The sequence below is a fragment of the Rana temporaria genome, chromosome 11 (genome assembly GCF_905171775.1).
Source record: "Rana temporaria chromosome 11, aRanTem1.1, whole genome shotgun sequence".
NCBI classification, from domain to species: domain Eukaryota; kingdom Metazoa; phylum Chordata; class Amphibia; order Anura; family Ranidae; genus Rana; species Rana temporaria.
In genome coordinates, this window is record NC_053499.1 from 115,920,756 (window position 1) to 115,939,894 (window position 19,139).

At 45.4% G+C, this 19,139-nt stretch overlaps 2 protein-coding genes across 2 annotated transcripts in view; one reads left to right on the plus strand and one right to left on the minus strand.

Moving 5' to 3' along the window:
- MRPL11 (mitochondrial ribosomal protein L11) overlaps window positions 1-200 on the minus strand; it is a 40,819-nt gene extending 40,619 nt beyond the window's left edge. The window contains exon 1 of the mRNA XM_040328887.1: window positions 54-200. The gene's annotated coding sequence lies outside the window, so the exon portion shown is untranslated. The remainder of the gene's footprint in view (window positions 1-53) is intronic.
- A 4,606-nt stretch (window positions 201-4,806) lies between these two features.
- DPP3 (dipeptidyl peptidase 3) overlaps window positions 4,807-19,139 on the plus strand; it is an 80,953-nt gene continuing 66,620 nt past the window's right edge. The window contains exon 1 of the mRNA XM_040328888.1: window positions 4,807-4,903. The gene's annotated coding sequence lies outside the window, so the exon portion shown is untranslated. The remainder of the gene's footprint in view (window positions 4,904-19,139) is intronic.

A 19,139-nucleotide genomic window follows, 5' to 3' on the forward strand; every position in this document is an offset into this window, starting at 1 on the left:
ATGGACTCGATTCTGCGCTGTAAAAGAAAACATTTTTCCTAAACGTGACCTACCTTAGTTCTAAAAGCCCGGGTCTTGAGTAGGACCCCCCGCCGCTTCCCTATCCAAACTTAGGCTGACACCTCTCCGACCTTCACCGGCATATGCCACAGAGAGCCAGCGCTGAGGGGACCGGAAACCAGCATGAGAACGCGGCTCACTCGCTCTCTAGGAAAGGTGTACGGAGGCGGGGCTCGCACACTTAACTCCGATAGGACGATCCATCCATCATTCAAACCTCTAGCGCCGCGCCTCTGATTCATGGTATCTCATATCAGAGTGTTGATTGGTCATGGGATGTCACAGGAGGATGTGACTCAGATTGTGAGGGAAGGATATTTGGTATTTTTGTGTCTTCAATAGAGGCGCCATATTGTCGAAGCCTAGCCAGCTTTTCTGTGTATAGATCAGGAACCATGAGGCTTTACTGCATTTTACAAAGTTAAGTGTATTATCAACAGCAAGCAATTAGTGCTTTTGCACACAACAGCAAGCAATTAGGGCTTTTGCACACGGACTAGCTGAGTAAGTTCAGTGTAATAATTGTAGAGATAGCCCTGGTGAAGCATGCAGCCTGCAATTGGCATGAATAGCTGTGCAATAGGGTTGCCACCTCATCTTTTTAAACCCAAACATACATCAATTACACAGGTTCTCTGGCTGATTAAAGCACAACGGCTGGACTTTTTCTTTTAAACCCTGCAATGTAAAGGCATAATGTGCTAGTATGCATTGCATACTAGCACATTATGTTAAACTTACCTTTAAGGGAAACTCTCCCATGCCGAGATCTCAGAGCTGCAGTGGGCTCCCATCTTCGCCCAACTTGCTTCCGGCTTTGCGGACTCCAGGTCTGTGACTGGCTGCAGCCGCGATGACGTCACCAATTACGGCACAGGGCTCGGCTGGCCGTTTCTTCAGAGCATGTGCGCCAGTGATGTCACTTGCTGCCTGTAATGTAAATATCTCTTAAACGATGCCCATTTAGGAGTTATTTACACTACCTATAGGTAAGCCTTATTATAGGCTTACCTATAGGTAAAAGTAATGTGTGGAACTTTACATTTAGGTGGATTCAGAAAGACTTAGGCCGGCGCATCAGTAGATACGCCGGCCTAAGTCTGAATTTGCACCGGCGCTAATTTAAGCGTATTCTGGAAACCAGATACGCTTAAATTAGGCTCAGATACGAGCGGCGTAAGTGTCTTACACCGTCGTATTCTAAAGTGTAATTTTTAGGCTGACCGCTAGGTGGCGCTTCCATTGCGGTCGGCGTAGAATATGTAAATCACTAGATATGCCTATTCACGAACGTAAGCCCGGCCGACGCAGTACAGATACGCCGTTTACGTAACGCATTATCAGGCCTAAAGTTATTCCATCGAATAGCTGGAATAGTAATGTTAAGTATGGCCGTCGTTCCCGCGTTGAAATTCGAAAATTTTACTTCGTTTGCATAAGTCGTCCGTGAATAGGGATTAACGTCATTTACGTCCACGTCGAAACCAATAGGACTGTGCGGCGTACTTTGCCGCAATGCACACTGGGATATGTAGGCGGACGCCGCATGCGCCGTTTGTAAAATACGTCAATCACGTAAGGTCACCCCCATTGCCATAAAACACGCCCCCTCAGCTAAATTTGAATTAGGCGCCATTACGCCCGCCCGATTTACGCTACGCCGCCGTAACTTAGCGGGCAAGTACTTTGTGAATCATGTACTTGCCTCGCTAACTTACGGCGGCATAGTGTAAACATGATACACTACGCCGCCGCAAAGTTAGGGTGGGCTTTCTGAATCCAGCTATTAGACTTTAAGGTGGTAATTAAACTCACTTAGGCCCATTTCACATTGGGGCGGGAGGTGCGGTGGCGGTAAAGCGGCGCTATTTTTAGAGCCGCTTTACCGTCGGAATTGCGGCGGTATTCGGCTGCTAGCGGTGCTGTTTTACCCACCGCTAGCGTCTGAAAAAGGGTTAATACCCGCCGGCAATGTGCCTCGGCAGAGGCGCATTGCCGGCGGTATAGCCGCGGTTTCCCATTGCTTTCAATGGGAAGGAGCGGTGGAGGAGCGGTAAACACCACTCCAAAGATGCGGCCCGAAGATTTTTTCTCAACGTTTTTCACATCGTGAAAAACGGTCGTGTGTAGGCTTTAACGATGGGGAAAAAAACGTGCATGCTCAGAAGCAAGTTATGAGAAGGGAAACTTGCATAATCAGCCCAAAGGGTGGCGCCTTTCGAATGGAACTTCCCCTTTATAGTGCCGTTGTACGTGTTGTACATCACCGCGCTTTGCTCAAGCATTTTTTTTCACGATCGTGTGTATGCAAGGCAGGCTTGACAAGAATCACGTCGACAAAAACGTTGTTTTTTTCCATGACAATAAAAACAGTCGTGTGTACGCGGCATTAGAGCTGGTTCACATTAGAACCTGGTGCAGGAACGGTGCATTTCCCACACTGCACATGAACACACCGCACTTACAAGACATGCATGCGTACCATTCATTTTTACGAACCATGTGGTTGGGTGTGGCGTGATTTAGAGCTGCAATCATTATCGCGATTTTTTCACCGTTGCAATCGTGACACAGTATTTCACGATCTTTCTATGCAGAGAATTCTCTCTGCTCAAGAAAGGAAGAAAAAATCAGAGCAGTCTGCCAAGAATCAGAACATTCTTTAGCAGTGGAACGTTAAGGTCTCTTTCACACTGGGGCGTTTTTCGAGCGTTATTCGAGCGAAGCCTCATCTGCAATCCCAATGTGCTGGTAAAGCACCGCTAAGACCCTAACGTTTTAGGGCGTTTTTGCAGTGCTTCAGTATGAAAGGGTAAGGCGTTTTTACAGCGCTTTCAATTCATTTCAATGGAGAGGGGCGTTTTTGGCGCTTTTTTTTCAGTGCCCAAAAGCTGCTCCAAAGATGCTGCTTGCAGGACTCATTTTAAAAGGGTCCATTGAGATGCATGGAGAGCGTTGTATGAGCGTTATAATCGCGCTATTTTTAACGCTAAACCGCTGTAAAAACGCTTCAGTGTGAAAGAGGTCTTAGTCTAAACATTGTATCAATTTGTCTTTTACATCAAAGGAATAGACTTCTGTTTGTAAATTAGGAAAGTTTAAACACTAATCCTTTTTTTGACATTTTTTTTTTTAAGTTAAAATCATTGGGGCAGATCCACAGAGCGAGTACGCCGGCGTATCTACTGATACGCCGGCGTACTTTCAAATTACCCGCGTCGTATCTTTAGTTTGAATCCTCAAACCAAGATACAACGGCATCTGGGTAAGATCCGACAGGCGTACGGCTTCGTACGCCTTCGGATCGTAGATGCAATACTTCGGCGTTCGCTGGGTGGAGTTTGCGTCGTTTTCCGCGTCGGGTATGCAAATTAGCTATTTCCGACGATTCACGAACGTACGCGCGGCCGTCGCATTCTTTTACGTCGTCTCTAGTCTGCTTTTTCCGGCGTATAGTTAAAGCTGCTGTTTTGCGGCGTATAGTTAGATTTGCGATGTTAAGTATGGCCGTCGTTCCCGCGTTTAATTTGATTTTTTTTTGCGTAAGTCGTCCGTGAATCGGGATGGATGTAATTCACGTCTAAGTAAAAAAAATGCGACGTCATTTAGCGCAATGCACGGCGGGAAATTTTGAAACGGAGCATGCGCAGTTCATTCGGCGCGGGGACGTGCTTTAAATGAAACACGCCCCCTAATCGCCAATTTGAATTCCGCCGCCAGAGATAGACTACGCCGCCGTAACTTACGGCGCGAATTCTTTGGGGATTCGAACTGGGCAAAAGTAAGTTACAGCGGCGTAGCGTATCTCACATACGCTGCGCCCATCTATTTCTATGTGGATCTGCCCCAATTTTTTTGCTAGAAAATTACTTAGAACCCCCAAACATTATATATATATATATATATATATATATAAATATATTTTAGTAGAGACCCTAGAGAAAAAAATGGTGGTTGTTGCAATATTTTATGCAGCAGTCTTTCAAATGCAATTTTTTGGGAAAAAAATACTTTAATGAATTTAAAGAAAAAACTGACCATTAAAGTTAGCCCATTTTTTTTTATTTTTTTTTTGTATAATGTGAAAGATTTTACGCCGCGAGAATCGTGATCTTTATTCTAAGCAAAAAAAAATTCTTATTTTGTCCAGAATCGTGCAGCTCTAGTGTGATTTATAAAAGTCATGCTTGCGCAACTTTTTGAATGTTGCCGTGCGTTTGCCGACCCATTTCAATAATTGGTGCTGCAAAAAAACATCCCATTTAAATGGTCTGCATAATGTACCAAATAAAAAAAAAAGCTGCATGCCGTGTTATCACAGCTCACAACACAAATTTTGGCTGGAGATCAGAAACACTGAGACACAATACGAGTCAAAGGGTGAAGAAAAAATGTTCTGATAGAATAAAAACTATGATTATAATACGCAATGCTTTAGATAACTGAATGTCATCCAATCAGGGATTAGATCGTCTCGTCCCATTGTATCACACAAGTGTACTGCCACTTCCTGCTCACTACTAGCCAATTCCCCTCTACACTGACAAAGACGCTCATTGGATCCTGTCTATAAATTTCCAATTCCACAATAGGTAGCAAAAACTGTCAGTCTCACGCAACTCTCACTCATTGGCTGAACGCAACCTGCCTCGCCCCCTAGATACTCTTTCTCCTATATGGCTACGGAACACCACGCCCCTTTACTTTCATTGACTGGGACGATCTCTCTGGTGCCGCTGGTTGGTTGGAGTGTAGAGCTTGGTATGGGGGCGTGGCGCCGATTGAATAGCGGCGTAACCCGGATGTGGCTTTACTTTAGCAGCCTCATCTGGGACAACAGCAGGTGAGTGAGAGAGTATTGTGAATGGAGCGATGGAGGAGATCTCGTGGAGCATGTGCTATACAAAGCATCGTATCGTCCTAGCAGGACAGGAGTGCCAACGATTTGTAATATTATGCTAGAGATCTGACAACATGGTTCCATTCATAAGCAGGGTGATGGGGGGATGGTTTTCAGCGCTGTGTTATTGGAATGTCGTTTTATATTTGGTGCTTATCTATCAGGACTTTACCACTTGCCTACTGGGCACTTAAACCCTCTTCCTGCCCAGGACAATTTTCAGCTCTCGCACACTTTGGATCACAATTGCGCGGCCGTGCAATGCTGTACGCAAATTAAAATTGTATCACTTTATTCACACAAATATAGATTTCTTTTGCTGGTATTTTAATTACTGATGTTTTTTTTTTATTATTTGCTAAAATTAACTGAAAAAAAAAACGGTTTCAAAGTTTGTTATAACATTTTAAAATACATTTTTCTCCTTCATTGATGTACTGATGGTTGGCACTAATGGTGGCACTGGTAGGGGACACTGATAGGCAGCACTGGTGGGCACAGATGAGGCAGTTGTGGTGTCCTATTATTATGGTAGTATTATCAGATAGTGCCCGGGCTGGACTGCGCATGCGCAATCAGAGATCACGGAAATCTCTGAGAATGAGCATCTGTTCCATCAGCTGTAGTTGGAGCATGCGCAGTTAACACGTTGGTCGCTCCCGATGCTTATTAGATGGAGGGGATCCATGAAGATAGAACAGCGCTGCCCGCGCTCAAATACAGCAAGGGGCGGATGTTTTTTTCTAAGGGGCGGGTGTATTATGCTTATCCACACCGCTCGCTGATAGAACAGCGCTGCCCGCGCTCAAATACAGCAAGGAGCGGATGTTTTTTTTTCTAAGGGGCGGGTGTATTATGCTTATCCTCACCGCTTGCTGATAGAACAGCGCTGGCCGCGCATTTCAGAAAAGCACCCGCCCCTTTTAGGCTGGACATCATAATTTTTTTTCTATTCAGTGAGCGTGGCCTCTTATAATCATATCCGCACTGTTGATAAAAACCATCCGCCCCTTGCTGTATTGAGTGAACGCGGTCAGCGCTGCTCTATCAGCGAGCGGCGTGGATAAGCATAATACACCCACCCCTTGGAAAAAAACATCTGCCCCCTTGCTGTATTTGAGCGCGGGCAGCGCTGTTCTATCTTGATGGGTCTCCCGTCTAATAAGCAGCGGGGGCGACCTAAGTGTTAACTGCGCATGCTCCAACTACAGCTGATGGAACAGATGTTCAGTCTTGGAGATTTCCGTGATCTCCAATTGCGCAGTCCAGGCTGGGCACTATCTGATAGGGGACCCATATTGTTAGAACAGGCTCTCTGTGTGAGGGACCGATGCCCGGCTTCTGCCAGGAGGGACAATCTGCTTTTTTTTTTTTTTTATCCTCACGCTGACCGCATGAGGGAAAAAAAAAAGATTAGCGATCTTCTGTTTACATCACATGATCACTAAGGATGAGCTCAGGCGTGTTCACACAGTCCACCTGCAGAGCCCGACAGGAAGTCAGCGCTGCGCTAATCACAGGCAGGGAGACATTGTCCCGATGCTCGGCTGCCAGGCCCATTACTCCGATCTGTGATCAGCCCAGTCTCAGACTCTGTGTTCAGCCCAGTCTCAGACTCTGTGTTCAGCCCAGTCTCAGACTCTGTGTTCAGCCCAGTCTCAGACTCTGTGATCACAGGGCGCGCAGGCAGCTCATATGCACAGGAGGACATCATGACGGCCTACCAGAAATTAAGGCCTGCCCTGTGGCCGTCATTCGGCTATAGCACAGGCACGAGGTGGTTAATCAAAGTGACCCTAGGTTTTACCTGTGCAGGGCTGGGAGCCGATGTCACAAGGTGCCCACTCTTACCTACATTAATCGCTTGCCATCTGGGGCAATGTTGACATTTCTCGCTTACACGTTCACATCTTCATTTTCTTGCTAGAAAATTACTTGGAACCCCCAAACATTATATATTTTATAAAGGCAAAGGCCCTGGAAAAATAAATGGTGGCTCTTGCAATTTTTTTTTTTTTTGCCACACAATGTTGGTGCATTTTCAGGGAAAAAAATACAGTTTTATTTTATGGCCTAAAAAACGCAATATAATACCCAAGTTTTGGTGAAATGTCAAAGATGATGTTGGGCCGAGTAAACAAATATCAAACATGTCAAGATTTTAAAATTGTGCACACCTGTGAAATGGCAACAAACATCGGTACCCAAAATGATCAATAGGTGCTGCTTTAAAAGCCTTTACCCTTTTACCCAAAAGTAGAACTTCTGCTTTAAGGCCTACTCCTGTTTGGGAAACTGAGCTTTTGGGGAGGGGAGGGCAGGTACCCAAATTTGACAGGTACCTGATCCCACTTCTGTCCTGGTCGCCTAGGCGACTGGAAGCAGAAGCTCTCCCTCTCAAAGTCTTCTGGGACAGATCCTAGAAGAATTCGGGGGCAGTCAGAGTGCAGCGCCGCTCGCGCATGCGCAGTGGGCACCCAGCTGTGAAGCCGCAAGCTGCCCATATTAGAGATGCCGGCGTCCCCAAGACAGGACACGGGAAGAACGTGGCTGTGGCGAGTACACCACTGGACCACGAGACGGGTAAGTGGCTGTTTATTAAAAGTCAGCAGCTACGCTTTTTGTAGCTGCTGACTTTTAATAAACAAACAAATGACTGGAAGTCCACTTTAATGTAGAACTATAGGCAACAAATGAAGAGAGACTCAACTACTCACACTATGTATGAAAGTGTGGAGTGAGATAAGGGACTTTAAATGTGCTGTATGTTTACATAACAGAAAAAAACTGTTGTAAAAATATAAGCTTTAGGACTATTGGATCCCGTGATGATCCGTTCCTTAAATATCCGCTTGCTCAGTGGGGATCGCTCTGTTGATCCCCGCTGAGCCGGCAGATGACAGTGTGGTCCCCGCACTCCTCTATGGGGGGATCGGATGAACACGGACTGTCTGTCCGTGTTATCCGATCCGCAGACGGATGGAAAAATCGGGTTTTCCTCCATCTGCAGAATCGGACCATAGCGTGGACTGATGAGATCGGGTGTCAGTAGATGTTCATCCGCCGACACCTGCTATCCCATACAGATTAATGTATGTCCGTATTTAATCCGAAAATGGATGGATGAAATACGGACATACTGTCCGCATGTGTGAAAGGGCCCTTATTCTATTACATAATAAAATCTAAAGATTAAAAAAACACAATCTCAAGTAATGTTCACAAAAAATAGGCATGCAGGATTGACGTGTTTCGCTTTTCAGTGCTTCATCAAAATCAATGCCAGCGATAAGAAAAAGGTGCAGCCAAATATAATGGCATCAATAACCACTAGGGTAACCGAGAGCAATGTTATAGGGGTCGCTTCACAGGCAAGCAGTTAATTGTTAAGAGATCAAAGCTATGATATTTTTACCTATAGAGCCCACACATTTTAATGGTCAGAGTTCAGAGAAAATTACCCTGCAGATTATAGCTGGAATCCAATGGATCAACAACTGGAAAAGGCACCCCGCTGTCCACGCTCCACTACGTCTGTTGTAATTGGACGATGGAGCATGGACAGCAGGGTGCCATTTCCAGTGGCCCTTGTAACATTGCTTTCGTCTACCCTAGTGGGGTTATTGATGTTATTTTATTTGGCTGTACTGATCCTTATCACTGGCATGGATTTTGATGAAGCACTGAAAAGCGAAACACGTCAATTCTGCATGTGTTTTTTGTGAACATTACTTGAGCTTGTGTTACACATTGTAATGTGGTGTTTGAAAGTACTGAGTCCTGTATTTATCAAACTCTATGCTGATATTTTTAATCTTTAGATTTTTATATGTAATAGAATAAAGCTTATATGTTTTATAATTGTTTTTTTTCTGTAATGTAAACATGCAGCACATTTAGGCCCAGTTTAAAATCGGGCGGCTTCAAAGTCGCCCAACTCTGAAGCTGCCATGCACAGTGTGACCTCAGCGTTGACTTTAATAGAAGTCAATGCAAGCTGCTCCCAAGGAACTCTTTCCTTGGACCCCTTTCACACTGCCGACGCCCATAGCGTCGGCGGTAAAATAGAGGTAAAATGCTGCTGTTTTACCGTCGGATTTGCGGTGCATTTTGGCCACTAGCGGGGCGCTTTTAACCCCCACTAGCGGCTGAGAAAGGGTTAATACCACTGGCAATGCACTGCGGGGGTGCTCATTGATTTCAGTGGGCAGGAGCGCATTAGCAGCGGTGAGTTCACTGCTACTAATGCGCTCCAAAGAAGAAGCTGGCAGGACTTTTTCTGATGCCCTGCTAGCCCACTGCTCCAGTGTGAAAGCCCTTGGACTTTCATACTGGAGACAATAGAGCAGGGGTCGACAAATCCCGGGAGCCAGGTCGCCATGGCGACTAGAAATAGGGTCCTGGCGACTTGGCTTGGAAGGGGGGGCAAAAAAAAAAAAATTTTTATTTTTTTTTTGTGAGCTGGCACCATCTGGTGGTGAGCCGTTGGTATTACAAGTTATTACCACCAGATGTGTAAGCTGGCGCCATCTGGTGGTGGCCGTTGGTATTACAAGTTAAGCATTACAAGTTAAACAGCAATTCTAATGTAATTTTTCACTATTTTCACTGCCATCTTCTTCCCTCTAATTAGAACCCCCAAACATTATATATATTTTTTATCCTAACACCCTAGAGAATAAAATGGCGATCGTTGCAATACTTTCTGTCATGCCGTATTTGCGCAGCGGTCTTGCAAGCGCACTTTTTTGGGGAAAAAATTACACTTTTTTTAATAAAAAAATAAGACAAACAGTAAAATTATCCCCATTTTTTTTAATATTATGAAAGATAATGTTACGCCGAGTAAATTGATGCCCAACATGTCACGCTTCAAAATTACGTCCGCTCGTGGAATGGCGTCAAACTTTTACCCTTTAAAATCTCCATAGGCAACGTTTAAAAAACTCTACAGGTTGCATGTTTTGAGTTAGAGGAGGTCTAGGGCTAGAATTATTGCTCTCGCTCTACCAATCGCGGCGATACCTCACATGTGTGGTCTGAACACCGTTTACATGTGCGGTCGCTGCTCACGTATGTGTTCACTTCTGCGCGCAAGCTTGTCGCGACGGGGCACGTTTTCTGGCTCCTAACTTTTTTAGCTGGCTCCTAGATTCCAAGCAAATTTGTCAACCCCTGCAATAGAGCAGCAGTTTAAGGTCGGATTGCAGGCACTATTTTTGGGGAGATTTACTTTCACTTCCTGTTTCATAGCCAAAATCAGAAGTCAGGGGAAATCCATGCAAATTAAAGTGGTTGTTAACCCACCACTGTCACTTTTCACAATCCTCTCTTTATTCCTGTAATGGCCCCCTGTGACTGTGCTATATGAAAATAACGCTGTATATACCTTGTATATTGAGCGCTGATCAATGCTGATTGACCCGCCACTTTTCTTCTCTCTCTTCCTGACACAAGCAGTGGGCGGGGCCAGGGATTCCCTGCTGATGTCAGTCAGGAGGGGAGGAGGAGAGAGCCCGTACACTGCATCTGTCGGACTGTAAGAGGAGAGAAGCGGCCGGTCAATCAGTGCTGATCAGCTCTCAATATACAAGACATTAATTTGAGCAGCAGGACAGAAGGGGGCGGTGCGGCCAGGGAGCTGTCAGGCAGGGGAGGGGAAGAGTATACAGGAGAGCGCGCTGCGTATGACGGAGACACGCACAGACTACGGTGTCAGGATTCTAAAGCCCTGCTACAAGGGAGTCGGCACAGAGAGGGGAGGGTAGAAACTGGCAGGATCAGCCAGGTATTTCAGGTGATACGGGGGGCCAAATGACACATTAAGGTAAAAAAACACCTCACAGTGTTCGGCCCCTCCGTTTTACTTACCTGAGCCCCGAATTTCCATGGGCGCTATCCCGCTTCGCTATCTCCATGGGTTCTCAGCTCTGCATTGGATAGATTGATAGCAGTGCAGCTATTGGCTCCCATTGCTGTCACTTAAATCCAATGCCCCGGGCGCCTCTGGATGCAGAGTGTATGACTCGGGAGCACACCCGCAAGGTAACTCCCTCGGGAGAGCGCTTCCCAGAGGGGGCGATTTAATGCGGGGAGGAGCCGCGAGAGCCACCGTGGGACCCCAGAACAGGTGGATCGGGGCCACTCTGAAAAATGAACTGCACAGTGGAGGTAAGTATGACATGTTTAAAAAACAAAACAAAAAACGGGAATCTTTAAAGTGGATGTAAACCCATCCCCCCCCCATACACTCAGTAAAGTGAACAGCCTCAGATGATACACAGAGATTAACCAAATCTCCCTACATAGGCCCGGATTCACATACATTGGCGCATATTTATGCCGGCATAGCACATCTAATATACGCTACGCCGACATAGCGCAGAGAGGCAAGCACCGAATTCACAAAGCACTTGCCTCCCAAACTGTGTTGGGTTCCCTCGGCGTAAGCCATCATAGGTGGAAGTGGGCGTGAGCCATGCTAATGAGGCGTGACCCCATGCAAATGATGGGCCGAGTACCATACAAGTACTTAAAACGAACGGCGCATGCGCTGTCCCGTGGACGTATCCCAGTGCGCGTGCTCAGAATCACGTCGGAACTACTCCCTAAGATACAATGGATCACTGCCTACGACGTGAAGGTAACCTACGCCCAGCCCTATTCACGTACTACGTAAACGATGTAAAATACGACGGCTGTGTTCCCTGGTCCATACCTTAGCATAAGTTGCGCCTCATATATGGGGAATAACTTTACGCCTGACGTACGACTTACGCAAACCGCGTATATTATGCGCCGGGCGCAAGTACGTTCGTGAATCGGCGTAGCTCCCTCATTTGCATATGTGCATAGAAAATCAATGGGAGCGGCAAATGCGCCCAGCGTAAATATGCGCCCACGATACGACGGTGTAGGCAAGTTACGTTGGTCGGATGAAGCCTATTTTTAGGCGTATCTCAGTTTGTGGGCATGGCGCATGGATACGACGGCGCATATTTACACTTGCGCGGCGTATCTCGAGATACGTCGGTGTAAGTACTTTGTGAATCCGGGCCCCAGTGTATATCTGCTGTCTTCACATTTATATACTGTTTTGAAAGTTGAGATCCTGTTAGGAGATTTTCTCCTCCTGGTTAACAGTGTGTGATGTCTGGGCATACAGCCAAGATGGCTAATATTGCTGATTGGAGGAAAGGCACACACCCCCCTCTCATTATAGGCAGAGACTCTCAGAGCTGTTTTGTAATAGGAGCTGCTCTCTGCTACTCTATTTTAGCAACCTCCTTTGACAAAAGATTCAGGCTGCTTTTGTCTAAAAAGTAAAAAAATATGTCGGGAGTTCTCATGTTGATAACAGATGAACCGTTCAGAAGAGAGCTATAAGACTTGGCTCTTTGAAAAGAGATAACAAAATGGTGCAGATATATGTGCCCAGCTCAAATTTCATGAATCGGGTTTACATCCACTTTAATATCACTTTAAGGGAATCTCTTGGGAACCCCCAGGTCACCAGAGCTAGTGTCCCCATTTTGAAGTTTTCCCCTCTATTACTTTTCCGGGGACAATCCTAAATCTGTGTTTTACTTTAAACGATAATAGTAAATAGGACAAATAGAGAGGGTGAATCTCCCTAACCAGGACACAGACGGCATTTAAAGCACTGGCTAGGTGTTTGAAAACAAAAGAAGGAGGGGGGTGGGAAGGGAAGGAAAAACACAAAACTAGGGATGATCAGAAAGGAAAAGACAAAGGAAAGAGGGAGAGGGAGGGAGGACAAGATACACAAGGAAAGCACTCACATTAGCCGCATCCATAATGATAAGAATATAGAACAGTACCCCTTCAAGAAGAGTGGGCAAAATCGGACTTTGAGGCTCGTGGAAGTATAAAAAATATATATTTTCTTACATAAAATTACAAAATGTACACTAACAATGGTATAATGGAAAGCAACTGATAACAATCACAATACAACCATTCAGAACAAGAGAATAGTGAAAGAATCCTATTGAAGTCGCCTACGCGTTTCACCGTGGGGCTTCTTCAGGACGAAATGAACAGGATTATTGCTACTATGTAGCCATGCTTTTCACAATCTGTGAATAGTACACATCATATTAGTACAGCATAAAAAATGATAATGATGATATTTACATAAAAGAAAAAATTCCTAAAACATATATCTTTATCAATTGATTAAAACCAGTGAAAAAACACACACATTTTTGCAATACATATGGGTTACAACATGTGGCTACATCACCTGATACACAGCGGTGGATATAATCATCCAGGAAGATTCCAATGATGGATGAAATATATACCGATGGTAGTAGATAGTACAAAAAATATGTTTAGAGATCGATGATCTGATAAAGAGGGGGAGGAAAAAAGCAATAAGCGCATATTTACGCTAACAATATATGTATATGTGTATAACCCTAAGCATTATAATATACGCCTATATATATATGTCTACATGCGTATATATGTCCATGGAGAAAAAAGAGAAGTAAAGAAAATAAATTGCAAAGTCTTACATCCTATAATATATAATAGGGCAACAAGTAAACCATGTTGATTGGAAACATACCGCAGGTCCAGGCCAAATATGTCAATAATGACATGAGCAAATAAACATTACAGTCCCCAGGCAAAAGAAGACGTGTCGGGGATAGAGATGCAGGTAACCGAATCCCTATTCAGAGTGGAAAGGCAACACATGGATGCACATGGATCCTTTTTTCTTTGCATCCATGTGTTGCCTTTCCACTCTGAATAGGGATTCGGTGAAACGCGTAGGCGACTTCAATAGGATTCTTTCACTATTCTCTTGTTCTGAATGGTTGTATTGTGATTGTTATCAGTTGCTTTCCATTATACCATTGTTAGTGTACATTTTGTAATTTTATGTAATAAAATATATATTTTTTATACTTCCACGAGCCTCAAAGTCCGATTTTGCCCACTCTTCTTGAAGGGGTACTCCCTTCAAGAAGAGTGGGCAAAATCGGACTTTGAATAATTTTAGCGCCAGAGCTCACGTTTAAAGTATAATTTTTTTTTTTTACATTTTGGATGGAGTGGAGAGGGATTAGAACACCTAGCCAGAATATAGAACAATATGTTCTATATTCTGGCTAGGTGTTCTAATCCCTCTCCACTCCATCCAAAATGTAAAAAAAAAAAATTATACTTTAAACGTGAGCTCTGGCGCTAAAATTATTGCTTTTACTCTGACAGTTGTGGTGATACCTCAGATGTGTGGTGCAAGCGCATTTGTGAGGTCAGGCACTGATGTACGAAAACGCCTGGCTCACAGTCTGCGCTCTAATTCATCCCAAAGGTGTTCTATCGAGTTGAGTTGAGGTCAGGACTCTGTGCAGGCCAGTCAAGTTCCTCCACCCCAAACTCGCTCATCCATGTCTTTATGGACCTTGCTTTGTGCACTGGTGTGCAGTCATGTTGATTTAGGAAGGGGCCATCCCCAAACTGTTCCCACAAAGTTGGGATCATGAAATTGTATATTGTCATGTCTTGGTATGTGAACACCCATGTGATCCGATTTCTGCACCATTTGACAGTTCACACTGCGATCTGCGGGTGTCATTAACTTTGTATTGACAACCACGGCGGTTTGCATAGGGCAGTGTGAACTGCTTGCCAGAGACATGCGATGCAGGAACACGCACTGGAATCGCACTTATTCCCACATCACAATAGTGTGAACCTAGCCTTGGGGCTGGTTCACACCACAAAAACACACTCCAGATCTGTTCCGGATGCTTTTCTGCGTGTGCATTTTTGACGCACTGGTGCATTTGATGCATTCCGGATGCTTTTTTGTTCTTTTTTTTCCTGGTTTTCTTTTCACTGTACTAGGGTCCGGTGCATTTTTGGTGTGTTTTTTGATGCGTTCCAGTGCATTCTGGTACGATCGGATTCCAGTGCGGACCAAAAAAGGGTCCTGCACCATTTTGGTCAGAATGCTAATTCAGCCATACAATCTGAATTTGCATCGCACAGACATTGCATGTGATCTGCACAGCAAAACGATGCATATCACATGCGATATCTGACATCGCTATATTGGGAATCCAGCCGAAATAAAAATAAAAAGAAGACCTTAGTATCACTTTAAGACTTGGGACTGTTGAGCAAGAGAGGAGAGGGCGTCCCTACACAGAAGATTTTACAGGATCTAGCTGCTTGCACAACATGGGACATACTTTATTATAGGTAAGTTTGGTCGATAAAGCTATATAGATTTTTTTTTTTTTTTTTTTTTTAACCTAAACTTCAGCCGTGGTTGTAAAGCTTAAACATTTTTTACGTTTATGCATTCCTTGCATTAAAGTGTATGTAAACTCTCACATATACCCAGCGAAGTGAACAGCCTTGGATGATGATACACAGAGATGAAACAAATCTCTTTACATAAGTTTTTCATGTATATCTGCTGTCTTCAGCTGTATATATCCTTTAGAAAGTGCACATGGTGTTACAGATTTTTCAGTACACAATCCCACTCCACACAGGCAAAGGAAGAAAGGAATGTGCAGAGCTGTGCTCTGACAAGTCAAGCTGTCTGTTAAAGGGGTTGTAAAGGTAAATGTTTTTTCACCTCAATGCATCCTATGCATTAAGGTGAAAAAACATCCGATGGTACTGGACCCCCCCCCCCCCTGAACCCCCGTCTTACCTCACCCCTCGAAAGTCCCGCGCGCGTCCTCGTGATGCTCTTCGGTTCCCAGCATGGCTGTTGATTGGCTAGGCTGGACGGATTGATAGCAGCGCAGCCATTGGCTGGCACTGCTGTCAATCACATCAGATGACGCGGCGTGCCAGGGGGCGTGGCCGAGTGCCCCCGGGCAATAGGAGATTATGGGGCCACACAGTATACACACACACAGTATACACACACAGTATACATACACACAGAATACACATACACACACTGAAAAGGTACTGGAGAGGCGGGGCAGCTATAATCTTTTTTTTTTTTTTTTTTTTTTTTTAAACCACAGATTTTTACATACTGTCCCTGGTTTTACTGAGGCTGGCAACCCTGATGGGGGGGGGCCCCCTAGTGTCATGGGGCCCTCGGGCAGTGCCCGAATGGTCAGTCCGCCCCTGCTCAGCACACAACGTCAGTCTGCCATGGACATGTGTGGCAGCTGAACGTTGAAGCCCACCTTTTTCTGCTGTGGCATACATGCATTATGTGACCTGCAAGAGTTTAAGACTCCTGACAAATAAACTAGACAAGACAGTTAGGAAAAGTTACTGTAGTTGACTGACTGCACCTCAAAAACCTACAAGGTAGCAGAAAGCAGGTAAAAACCCAAATTGAGTTGAGAAATATGGGCCAGATTCACGTAGAAGTGCGGCGGCGTAACGTATCGTATCGTAGATACGTTACACCGCCACAAGTTTTCATCGCAAGTGCCTGATTCACAAAGCACTTGCAATGAAAACCTACGCCGGCGGCCTCCGGCGTAAGCCCGCGTAATTCAAAGGGGCGTGTGCCATTTAAATTAGGCGCGCTCCCGCGCCGGACCTACTGCGCATGCTCCCTTTTGAATTTCCCGCCGTGCTTTGCACGAAGTGACGTCATTTTTTCGAACGGCGACGTGCGTAGCGTACTTCCGTATTCCCGGACGTCTTACGCAAGAAGGAAACATTTTTACATTTCGACGCGGGAACGACGGCCATACTTTATACAGCACATACGTGTGCTGTGTAAAGTTAGGGCACCAAAAACGACGACTAACTTTGCGACGGGAAACTAGACTAGCAGCGACGTAGCGAACGCGAAAAACCGATGTGGATCGCCGTAACTCCTAATTTGCATACCCGACGCTGGTTTACGACGCGAACTCCCCCCAGCGGCGGCCGCGGTATTGCATCCTAAGATCCGACAGTGTAAAACTATTACACCTGTCGGATCTAAGGGCTATCTATGCGTAACTGATTCTATGAATCAGTCGCATAGATACTCTGAGATACTCCGTCGTATCTCTTTTGTGAATCTGGGCCTATGTCTTTTACATATACACAGATTGGATACTGCAATCTGCAATTTTTAGAGAAAAGTCTGTTTGGGCTTGTTTGTTGCCTATCGAGTAGTACCAGGTTTTCCAGTCTTTAAAAATGGATTGAACAGAAGGCAGTAATGTGTTTGTGAATTTGAAGTACACTCCTAGTTACCCAATACATGGCACGCAGTTACTGGCAGTATCCACCCTTTGCCCAGACTAAGTGGATAATTGGGTGGCGTTTGCATGGGTGCTGTTGTACGAGGCACAACTGATTAGCAAATCGGATGTTTCAGCAGCCCTTCTTAAATTTCCCTAAAATATCTGTGAGGGATCATACAGGATTCCTGGTCAGTGTGCTGGGAGAACGCAGTACAGTAAGTACACTCTCAGCAGACAACCTCAGTCTGCCATGGACATGCGGCAGCTGAGTGTTAAAGCCCACTTCTTCTGCTGTTGCATACATGCGTTATGTGATCGGCAAGCGTTTAAGACTCCTGGCAAATAGGCGAGACAAGACCGTTAGTAAAAGTTACCGTAGTTGAATGTACCGTATTTATCGGCGTATACCGCGCACTTTTTTGCCCTGAAAATCCGGGCAAAATCGTGGGTGCGCGGTATACGCCGATACCCGCTTTCTCGCGCCAAGTTTTGAATACTGTGCCGACATATACCGAGCGCAGTACACTCGGGTATAGTTGGCCAGTCTCGGCTCCTTCCGCGCTCACGTCCTTAGATGTACATGACGTCAGCGCAGGTAGCCGAGCATTGCCGACAATACACGAGTGTACGGCGCTCTGTATATGTCGGCGCAGTATTCAAAACTCGGAGCGGCCAGGACGCCGGACCCGCCGAAGAAGACACCGGACCCGCCGCAGAAGGGCACCCGAAGCCGCAGAAGGACGCCGGACCCGACGAGGCCGCCGATGGACGCCGCGCAAGACGCACAAACTGTAAGTACAAAAAAAACTTTTTTTCCACAGGAAAAAGGGGGTGCGCGTTATACCGCGATAAATACGGTACTTGAACAACCTACAAGGTAGCAAAAAGCAGGTGAATATCCAAATATCCGAATTGTCTTTTACATATAAGATTGGAGACTGCAATTTTTAGGGAAAAGTCAGAGACTTTAAACCAGATTGTGTATGAAAACTCTAACAATACATTTCAATTTTTTTGGTCTGTTATACATACCATTGAAAGCATTTTAAAGTGATTGTAAAGGCTTGTCCCCCCCCCCCCCCCCCCCCCGCCCCCCATAAAAATAGCAAACATGTTATACTTGCCTGCTCTGTTGCAGGTGGATTTGCACAAAGCAGCCCGGATCCTCCTCTTCTCAGGTCCCTCTTCCTTGATTCTGGCCCTTCTTTCCTATTCAGTGCCCCCACAGCAAGCAGCTTGCTATGGAGGCACCCAAGCTGAGTTGCAGCTCTCTGTGTCCATTCAGACATGGAGCCCCAACCTGGCCCTTCCCCTCTCCCTTTATTGGCTAGCTGACTTTGACGTCAGTGGGAACCAATGGTGCCGCTGCTGTCTCAGCCAATCTGAAAGGAAAATCTTGGACGGCCAAGGTACTCGTGGACATCGCTGGATTGATAGGGACCTCAGGTAAGTGTCGGGGGGGGACTGCTGCACACAGAAGGCTTTTTATCTTAAAGGGGTTGTAAAGGTTTGTTTTTTTATTTTCTAAATAGGTTCCTTTAAGCTAGTGTATTGTTGGTTCACTTACCTTTTCCTTCGATTTCCCTTCTAAATGTTTTTTTCTTTGTCTGAATTTCTCATCTCCTGTATCTCCTCAGTAAGCTTGCCCCCATCATCTGAGCCGTTCTGGCTTTAGAGCTGTTATTTATTTCAAAAGTTTTATGTCTGTAATGTGGTTATGACTAAGGCCTTTTAGGCTGAAACGCGTCAACCGTTTTCACCTGCGTTTGTTAATAAAAACAAAGATATTTTTAACCGCTTAAGGACCGCCGCACAATCATTTACATAGACAGAATGGCACGGCTAGGCAAATGGGCGTACAGGTATGTCCCCTTTAATTTGCTGCCGTGTAGTCGCACGCGCTTGGGACCATGCCCGCGGACTCGATGTTCGCCAGTGTTCCACAATCATGTCACAGAGCTGAAGAACGGGGAGAT